Source organism: Hylobates moloch, unplaced genomic scaffold (assembly GCF_009828535.3).
Source record: "Hylobates moloch isolate HMO894 unplaced genomic scaffold, HMol_V3 SCAFFOLD_15, whole genome shotgun sequence".
Taxonomy (NCBI): domain Eukaryota; kingdom Metazoa; phylum Chordata; class Mammalia; order Primates; family Hylobatidae; genus Hylobates; species Hylobates moloch.
Window position 1 is genome coordinate 50776930 of NW_026652290.1, and position 9784 is coordinate 50786713.

Genomic DNA, 9784 nt, shown 5'->3' on the forward strand with positions numbered 1-9784 from the left:
CTATTTGCAATATGTCAGCCCTTGCAACTATTTTTAATTATGGTGAAAATGTTTTATGCCCACTTGGAAAATGTACAAGGGTTACATGGTTTTCTAGAAATTATTTTAGAGAATACCCAAGCACAAAGTTAATTAGTTCTATGTTGGAGGAAAAAGATGTTCCCAGTGACGTCCCTGTGATTCCTGGGCTTGTCATTTGTGCCCCCTTCTGGTGTTCTAAAATTTTGCTTTTTAGACAGTGAAACTGTCCTTTGCTCTATCCCTTACTAACTGTGGTCAAAATCCCCCCACCAGGAGGGCCTGACAAGAGCCAAGCGGCCTGTGATGGCCTCAGGAGCCTGTGGTGCATTTGAATGATCCATCACAGCACGCAGGTCACAGAATCACTGGGTCCCTGTCTTGGAGCTGGGTGACAGTGGAATACACTCTTGGTCTAAGTTCTGAACTTATACAATCTTCTTTTACTGACTGATCTAGTGATGAGTTTCTTAGCCTTGGAAATATTAATAATTCTAGAAGAGCTGTCAAAAAGAGCCATACTCTGGACAATATTGGAAGGGATTTATTCTGAGCCAAATGTGAGGACCACAACTTGTGACACAGCCCCAGGAGGTCCTGAGAATATGTGCCCAAGGTGGTTGGGTCACAGTGTGATTTTATACATTTTAGGGGGACGGAACTTGCAGACATCAATCTATACATGTAAGGTGTACATTGGTTCTGTATGGAAAGACAGGATAACTCAAAGAGGGGAGTGAGAGCTGGGTGTGATGGGGGTGGATTGAGGCTTCCAGGTCATAGGTGGATTCCAAGATTTTCTGATTGGCAATTGGTTGAAAGAGTTAAGTTATGATCTAAAAACCTGGCATCAATAGAAAGGAGTGTCTGGGGATAGGGAGTTGTGGAGATCAAGGTTCTGTTCATGCAGAGGAAGCCTCCAGGAAGCGGGCTTTAGAGCTCTTATCAGGCCTGAGAAGGTACCAGACTCTTAGTTAATCTCTCCTGGACCAGGAAAAAGACCTGGAAAGGGAGGGGGATTCTCTACAGGATGTAAATTTCCTCTACAAGAGACAGCTTTGCAGGGCCATTTCAAAATATATCAAAAAATATATATTCTGGGGCCGGGCACAGTGCCTCACACCTGTAATCCCAGCAGTTTGGGAGTCCGAGGCGGGTGGATCACTTGAGGTCAGGAGTTCAAGACCAGCCTGGCCAATATGGTGAAACCCCATCTCTACTAAAGATACAAAAATTAGCCAGGCATGGTGGCACGCGCCTGTAATCCTAGCTACTCAGGAGGCTGAGGCAGGAGAATCTCTTGAACCCGGGATGCAGAGGTTGCAGTGAGCTGAGATCACACCGTTACACTCCAGCCTGGGTGATAAGAGTGAAACTCCGTCTCAAAAAAAAATAATTTTGTATATATATATATATATATTCTGGAATAAAATACATTGATTTCTTTCGGGGCCTGCTATCTGTCATGTGATGCCATACTAGAATCAGGTTGGAATTTGGTACCTGTAAAGACATTGTTTTGTCAGTCTTAAGATCTTTATTTTATTATTATTATTATTTTATTTATTTATTTATTTATTTATTTTGAGACAGAGTTTTGCTCTTGTTGCCCAGGCTGGAGTGCAGTGGCCTGATCTCGGCTCACTGCAACCTCTGCCTCCTGGGTTCAAGCAACTCTCCTGCCTCAGCCTCCCAAGTAGCTGGGATTACAGGTGCCGGCCACCATGCCTGGCTGATTTTTGTACTTTTAGTAGAGACGGGGTTTCACCATGTTGGCCAGGCTGGTTTCAAACTCCTGACCTCAGGTGATCCACCTGCCTTGGCCTCCCAAAGTGCTGGGATTACAGGCGTGAGCCACCGCGCCCAGCCAGATCTTTATTTTAACATTAATATTGGTCCCTTGTACCTGAATTCCAAAGAGAGAAGGATATCATGAGGCATGTGGACTTCTCTTCCCATCATGGCCTGAACTAGATTTTCAGGTTTACTTTGGAATGTCCTTGGCTGAGGAGGGGGCAGGGGTAGGGAATGGGGGGTGTCTGCCAGTCAGTTGGAGAGCTCAGACATTTTTATTTTATTATTTTGTATTTATTTTATTTTATTTTGAGACAGGGTCTCGCTCTGTCACCCAGGCTGGAGTATAGTAGTATGATCATGGCTCACTGCAGCCTTCACCTCCTGGGCTCAAGCAGTCCTCCCACCTCAGCCTCCTGAGTATAGCTGGGACTACAGGTGCATGCCACCACACCTGGCTAATTTTTTAAATTATTATTTGTAGAGATGAGGTATTTCTATGTTTCCCAGACTGGTCTCAAACTCCTGGGCTCCAGCGATCTTCCTGCCTTGGTATCGCAAAGTGTTGGAATTACAGGTGTGAGCCACCACACCTGGTCAGAATTTTATTTTTGGTTTACAGAGTAATGGTGAACACAACGCCAGCATCTATGGTGTTTGCCATGTGCCAGGCACTGTTCGAAGCGCTCTGTGTTCACTCATGCAGTGTGAATTCTAATCTATTCACTGAATTCTCTTATTTGCCCTGTAAGGTGGGGACCATTATTATTCCCATTTTACAGATGAAGAAGCTGGGGACTGAGAGGTTAAACAAACTGTCCCAGGCCACACAACTAATCAGGGCAGGAGTCAGGATTTCTGGCCGGGTCCTTTCACTGTAAGCTGGAACATTTACTACTATTCTTTACTGTTTGTTGCTTTAAAATAATAAAACACAGGCAAAAAGATTTTTTAAAAAATCTGTTATCTTGCCACCCAGAGATCATTATCGCTAATGTTTTGGCGTGTTCCTTTCTAGTCCTGTGTGAGTAGGAGTCTGTGGGTCCCTGGCATTCTATCTGTTTTATACAAATGGGACCTTCCAGTTCTGTAATCCGCTCTGGACACTTTTTGCCTCTATTCCCAGCCACTGTCAGTTTTGTGTATCCCCTGGAGCACGAACTAGGCTGAGATCACCCGGTTTCTTTCTGACACTCAGCTTCTAGAGTTCTCTCTCCCACAGGCAGCTCCAGGGAATGAGGTCGTGAGGACTCTTCACCCAGGCCTGGCCAGGCAGTGTCCCCCAGGGCTGAAGTCCCCCCTGAGGGAGGTTGCCCCTCCTCTGAGGTGGGAGTGGGGCTGACGCTAAGGAATTTCTCATGTTGAGTATCAAGTTCAGATGGCGTGAGGGAGGAACAGAAGGTGGGTTCCAGATCTTGTCTTGTGCTGCTTAGTTCTCCAGCTTTGGTGACATGTGCTCAGGCTTTAGCCCATTGAAGGAACAGATTCTGATAGGAACATTCTCAGTTCTGAAGCCCAAGCTCATTCCTCCCCTCTGGAGCCAAGGATGCCAGTATGTGGTGTAAATTAAAGATCCTAGGCTCCCCAGGCCGGGTGGGGTGGCTCACGCCTGTAATCCCAGCACTTTAGGAGGCCGAGGTGGGTGGATCACGAGGTCAGGAGATCGAGACCATCCTGGCTAACACGGTGAAACTACTAAAAATTTTTAGTCTCTACTAAAAATACAAAAAATTAGCCAGGCGTGGTGGTGTGCGCCTGTAGTCCCAGCTACTCGGGAGGCTGAGGCAGGAGAATGGCGTGAACCCGGGAGGCGGAGCTTGCAGTGAGCTGAGATCGCTTGCACTCCAGCCTGGGTGACTGAGCGAGACTCCGTCTCAAAAAACAAACAAAAAAAAATTCCTAGGCCTCCAAACAACGGAACAGACCCCTCCTCTCGGCCAAGCGCATTTCTAAGGTAAACCTGAAATATGAGTTCAGGCTGTGGTGGGAATGGGTGGTCGTGCTTCCTTATATCCCCCTGGAATTCAGGCACAGCTGACCAGCACCAATTTTAAATAGAGACCTTGGCCTGGCGTAGTGGCTCATGCCTGTAATCCCAGCACTTTGGGAGGCGGGTGGATCATCTGAGGTCAGGAATTCGAGACCAGCCTGACCGAAATAGTGAAACCCCATCTCTACTAAAAATACAAAATTAGCCAGGCGTGGTGCACCACCACGCCTGTAATCCCAGCTACTTGGGAGGCTGAGGCAGGAGAGTCGCTTGAACCCAGGAGGCGAAGGTTGCAGAGATCCTGCAGCCTGGGCAACAAGAGCGAAACTCTGTCTCAAAACAAAAAACAAACAAAAAACACAAAAACAAAAGAAAAAGAAAGAAAGGAACAGAGACCTTAAGACTGACTTTTCATAGCAATAAGATACCAACGTGACACACAGCAGGCCCTAAAAGAAATCAAATAATTTTATACCAGAACATAATTCCTTGACTTTTTTTTTTTTTGAGACAGAGTTTTGCTCTTGTTGCCCAGGCTGGAGTGCAATGGCATGATCTTGGCTCACTGCAACCTCTGCTTCCTGGGTTCAAGCGATTCTTCTGCCCCAGCCTCCTGAGTAGCTGGGATTATAGGCATGTGCCACGCCTGGCTAATTTTGTATTTTTAGTACAGATGGGGTTTCTCCATGTTGGTCAGGCTGGTCTCGAACTCCTGACCTCGGGCGATACGTCCGGCCTACTTTTTGTTTTGTTTTGTTTTTGAGACAGGGTCTCACTCTATTGCCCAGGCTGGAGTGCAGTGGTGTGATCATGGCTCACTGCAGCCTCCTGAGCTCCTGGGCTCGAGTGATCCTCCTGCCACAGCCTCCTGAGTAGCTGGGACCACAGCAGTGCACCACTACATCTGAGATGGGGTCTCGCCATGTTGTTCAGGCTGGTCTTGAACTCTTGGGCTCAAGAGATCCTCCCTCCTGGGCCTCCCAAAGTGCTGGGATTACAGGCATGAGCTACCATGCCTGACCCTCTATTTTTATATTTTTATAATATGGTCGAGCAGTTTTCAATTTGTATATTTAGTCATGCCTGACCACGTATTTTGAATCACCACAATATTCCATTTTATTCTTTTTTCAACCCAGTCTAATCTGCTGTTAAATATATCCATTGTTTCTAACTTCAAGTTTTAAATCTTTCATTGCTAGAATTTTGTTTTTAGTTATTTACACATATATTTTTATTGTTTAGCATTCTCTAGTTAACGTTTTGTTCTCCTCTTTTATTTTTTGAAAAAGATTAAACATATCCATTGGGTATTCAATATCTGATAATCTCCATACTGGAATCTGTGGATCTGATTCTGCTGTTTTTGCAAAAACAGTAGACAGCAGAATCAGCTTCACAGACTTTATTTTCCTTTAAAATGTATTATGAGTAAATTTCGACTGGGACTTTATATGTGGGAAAACTAAAAGGCCTGTTGTGAGGATGTATTTCTCTCAGAGAGAATTTACCTCAACTTCTGCCAGCGTCAGTGGGGTCTCCTAACCTGGGAAACTATAATTTCTTGGCCTGGGGCTTTTGGACCACGCAGATGGAGAGAATTCAGACCTGAACATCATGTTTCATAACATTAGATCCTATGAACCCTCCAACCAGATGTAATACATGGTAACAACTGTTAGACAACACTGAAGTGAATATCCAGGCCTCATGGCTGTGGCCGAATCATAGAACTGCTGAGGATGAGGTGTCAATTCAGGTGTCAGAGAAAGGACCACCAGAGAGACCATCGCTGAGACTAGGAATCCCTGAAAGTGCGGCAGACAAAACAAGAGAAGTTCAAGGCAGGCAGGGAGAAGACGGAGACGCAAAAGACACCAGTCCTTAGGGTGGGGAGCCCACTTCCGGGACGCGAGGGACCCCTTCCAGGTGAGAGCCCAGGTGAGTCGGGGGCGGGCAGAAGTGGGCGTGGGCGTGGCGGGCGGGGCGCCCTCCCTGCGACCGGGCTAGGTGGCTTCCGGCTCCCTCGGGGTTCGCTCCGAGGGTTGGTGCTGCCCCTCCCTCCGAACGGAACGGCGTTTTTATTCCCAGCGAAAGGTAAAAGGAGTTGCTTTCCGTTGCGTTGGAAGGACAACAGATCTTGCAGGGGGCTTAATTTCTCATTTATGACTTTTATTCCGCTCCTTCCAGTCCTCCACAATAAAGAAAGAAAAAAAACCCAACCTTGACCCCGACGTGACTTGAACACGCAACCTTCTGATCTGGAGTCAGACGCGCTACCATTGCGCCACGAGGTCACGGATAGAGAGTGACTCCGCATCGCTAAAGACCTCGTTTCTCCAGCGTGGTTCCAGGACTGGGAGGCTCAGGAAGAAAGACGCCCTCTTTCTTGAATTCCAGCACCAATTTAGAGCGCTGGCGAGTGTGGTTTCTCGGGTGTGGGAACACAGACGCGCTGGGGCATCCCAGCCTGAACTGCGGCGCCGCAGCAGAGCAGCCACCCGGCGGCCGAGACTCGGGCTCCGCCTTCTCCGCGTCGCGGAGTGACCCGGCGAGCGGACGCCGGGGTGCAGGGACTGGCACCGGGGGGTGGGGACTGGCACTGGGGGGTCGGATTGAGGAGATGCCCGGGAGGAGGCCCGGGATCGGGGGGATCCCTGGGCCATGAGGATTCTGGGAGGGAGCCGAGGGGACGCAGGGGAGAAGGGGACGCGGGGGTGGGTGACTCCGAGGAGCGGTGAGGACGCGGGGGGTTAGGGGTGAGGAGATGTCCAGGGGAGGAACGACGGACTGGAGGAAGCCCAGAGGGCAGGGGGACCCCGGGGCAGAAAGGACTCTGAGAGGGAGCGAGGGGACGTCGGGGCGGGCGTGAGGACGCGGGTGGAGGAGGGAACGCCGAGGAGGGAGGTGGGGTGACTCCGGGCGGGGCTAGGGACGACGGGGCCTGGATAGGGGCGGCTGGGCTGCCGGCAGAGGCGTTCGCGGTCGCCGCTGGCCGGGTCTCCTGCCTCCTCTGAAGCGGCGACGTCGTCTTCGGGAGGCGGCAGGACCCCGGCGTGGCGGCCGAGAGCGGATTGCGGCGAAGAGGACGCGGGGGACGCGGGGGCGCGGGGCTCGGGGCTGCTCCTTTCTCCTCTCCTCCCAGGAGACAAGCGCGGGGGGTGAAGAGGGCGACGCCCTCGAAAAAAAAAAAAAAAAAAAAAAAAAAAAAAAAAAAAAAAAAAAAAAATTTATTTTTGAGACAGAGTCTAGCTCTGTTGCCCAGGCTGGAGTGCAGTGGCGCAATCTCGGCTCACTGCAACCTCCGTCTCCCAGGCTCAAGCGATTCTCCTGCCTCAGCCTCCCAGCCTCCCGAGTAGCTGGGATTACTGACGCCCGCCACCACGCCCGGCTAATTTTTTTTTGTATTTTTAGTACAGACAGGGTTTCTCCATGTTGGCCAGGCTGATATAGAACTACTGACCTCAGGTGATCCGCCCGCCTAGGCCTCCCAAAGTGCTGGAATTACAGGCGTGAAACAGCCTGCATTTTTTTTTTTTTTTTAGACAGGGTCTTGCTGTGTCGCCCAGGCTGGAGTGCAGTGGCGTGATCTCTGCTCACTGCAACCTCCGCTTCCCGGTTTCAAGCGATTCTCCTGCCGCAGCCTCCCAAGTAGCTGGGATTACAAGCGCGCACCACCACATCCAGCTAATTTTTGTATTTTTACTAGAGACGGGTTTTCACCATGCTGGCTAGGCTGGTCTCGAACTCCTGACCTCAAGTGACCTGCCCTCCTTGGCCTCCCAGAGTGCTGGGATTACAGGCTAAGCCACCGTGACTGGCCCGGGCATGGTTTTAAATGGCTCATTGTCCGCTTAAGACTCCGGGCTCTTGTGGGAGTCAAGTCCCTGATTTGAACAGTACTTTCTTCTTCCTACTAAATAAGAAAAATAAAACAGTAAGTGAGTGAATGCTTTTTTTTTTTTTTTGACGGAGTCTCGCTCTGTCGCCCAGGCTGGAGTGCAGTGGTGTGATCTGGCCTCATTGCAACATCTGCCTCCCAGGCTCAAGCGATCCTCTTGCCTCAGCCTCCCACTTAGCTGGGATTACAGGCGTGTACCACCATCCATGGCTAATTTTTGTATTTTCAGTGGAGACGGGATTTCGCCATGTTGGCCAGGCTGGTCTGGAACTCCCAGGCTCAAGTGATCCTCCTGCCTGGGCCTCCCAAAGTGCTGGGATTACAGGTGTGAGGTACTGCACCTGGCCACTAAGTGAGTGAATAAATTTTTCAGTAAAAAGGCTAGTAAATAGGCCGAGCGTGGTGGCTCACGTCTGTAGTTCCAAAACATTGGAAGGACCAGGAGGGAGGATTGCTTGAATTCAGGAGGTCGAGGCTGCAGTGAGCCATGATTGCACCACTACATTCCAGTCTGGGACAGAGCGAGACCCCGTCTCAAAACAAAACAAAACAAAAAACCTTATTAAATAAGAAAGATAAACTCTCCTGGTCTGTTGAAGAACATGAAGCATCAATCTTTTTTTTTTTTTTTTTGAGACGGAGTCTTGCTCTGTCCCCCAGGCTGGAGTGCAGTGGCGCGATCTCGGCTCACTGCAAGCTCCACCTCCTGGGTTCACGGCATTCTCCTGCCTCAGCCTCCCGAGTAGCTGGGACTACAGGTGCCCACCAACACGCCCGGCTAATTTTTTGTATTTTTAGTAGAGACGGGGTTTCACTGTGTTAGCCAGGATGGTCTCGATCTCCTGATCCGCCCGCCTTGGCCTCCCAAAGTGCTGGGATTACAGGCTTGAGCCACCGCGCCCGGCGCTGCATCAATCTTAATTCAATAAATGCAACACCCACAGGGCTTTATGCCTTTTAGAAAAGGAAAGATCTGGCCGGCGCGGTGGCTCACACCTGTAATCCCAGCACTTTGGGAGGCCTAGGTGGGTGGATCACCTGACGTCAGAAGTTGAAGACCAGCCTGGCCAACACAGTGAAACCCCGTCTCTACTAAAAATACAGAAAAATTAGCGGGTGTTGTGGCAGCGCCTGTAATCCCAGCTACTCAGGAGGCTGAGGTGGGAGAATCGCTTGAACCCGGGAGGCAGAGGTTGCAGTGAGCTGAGATCGCGCCATTGCACTCCAGCATGGGCAACACGAGTGAAACTTCATCTCAAAAAAAAAAAGAAGAAGAAAGAAAAGAAAGAAAAAAGAAAGATCTGGAAAGGGCCCCTGCCTTTGCAGAAAGAAAAGAGGAACCATGTTTGGTTTCCCAGTGAAAGATCTAAGGGCTCCCAGGCTGCCTCTAACATGTCAAACACGAAAGGCGTCTTTGATAATTTTTGTGTTTGTGTCCAGATGTGAGAAGAGCAGGAATTTAGTATCAACTGTGAGTCCTGAGGTGCCAGCCCCCAGGCTGTCAGAAAAGCAGGAAGCCAAAGGCCCCTTGTCTTTCCTCTGGGAGAGAAGTCAGCGGCGATTACTGATTCTACCTCCAGGTGGCCAGAGACATAAGTCACCTCCTTCTTGCTTTTGATGGCCCAGGGTGGATTGGACCCTGGTGGAGGCAGCTGGGGAGTGGTGTACTGGGTTCCCTTTCTGCTGATCACTCTGAGACTTCCTTCCTTTTTCCAGCATCAGCCACACAGCAAAGTCACTGTGAGGACTTCAGAACCTGTGTCCAGAGTCTACTGGAAGGCTGCCCCACACCAAGGAAAGATCAATGTCACTCTATTTAAATAATTTTTTTTTTTTTGGCCATGCCAGGTGGCTCACGCCTATAATCCCAGCACTTTGGGAACGAGATCTTGTCTAAAAATAAAAACTTTAAAAAAAATTTTTGTATTTATTTTTGAATCAGGCTCTTTGTTGCTCAGGCTGGAGTACAGTGGTGTGATTGCAGCTCACTACAGTTTGAACGCCTCGGCTCAAGTGATTCTTCCACCTGAGCCTCCTGAGTAGCTAGGATTACAGGTGCACAGCACCACACCCATAATTAA

At 49.5% G+C, this 9784-nt stretch overlaps 1 non-coding gene across 1 annotated transcript; it reads right to left on the reverse strand.

The window, feature by feature from the left end:
* Window positions 1–6027: 6027 nt before the first annotated feature.
* TRNAW-CCA (transfer RNA tryptophan (anticodon CCA)) lies at window positions 6028–6099 on the reverse strand. The gene has a single exon. It is a non-coding gene; the product is annotated as a tRNA-Trp (tRNA).
* Window positions 6100–9784: the final 3685 nt, after the last annotated feature.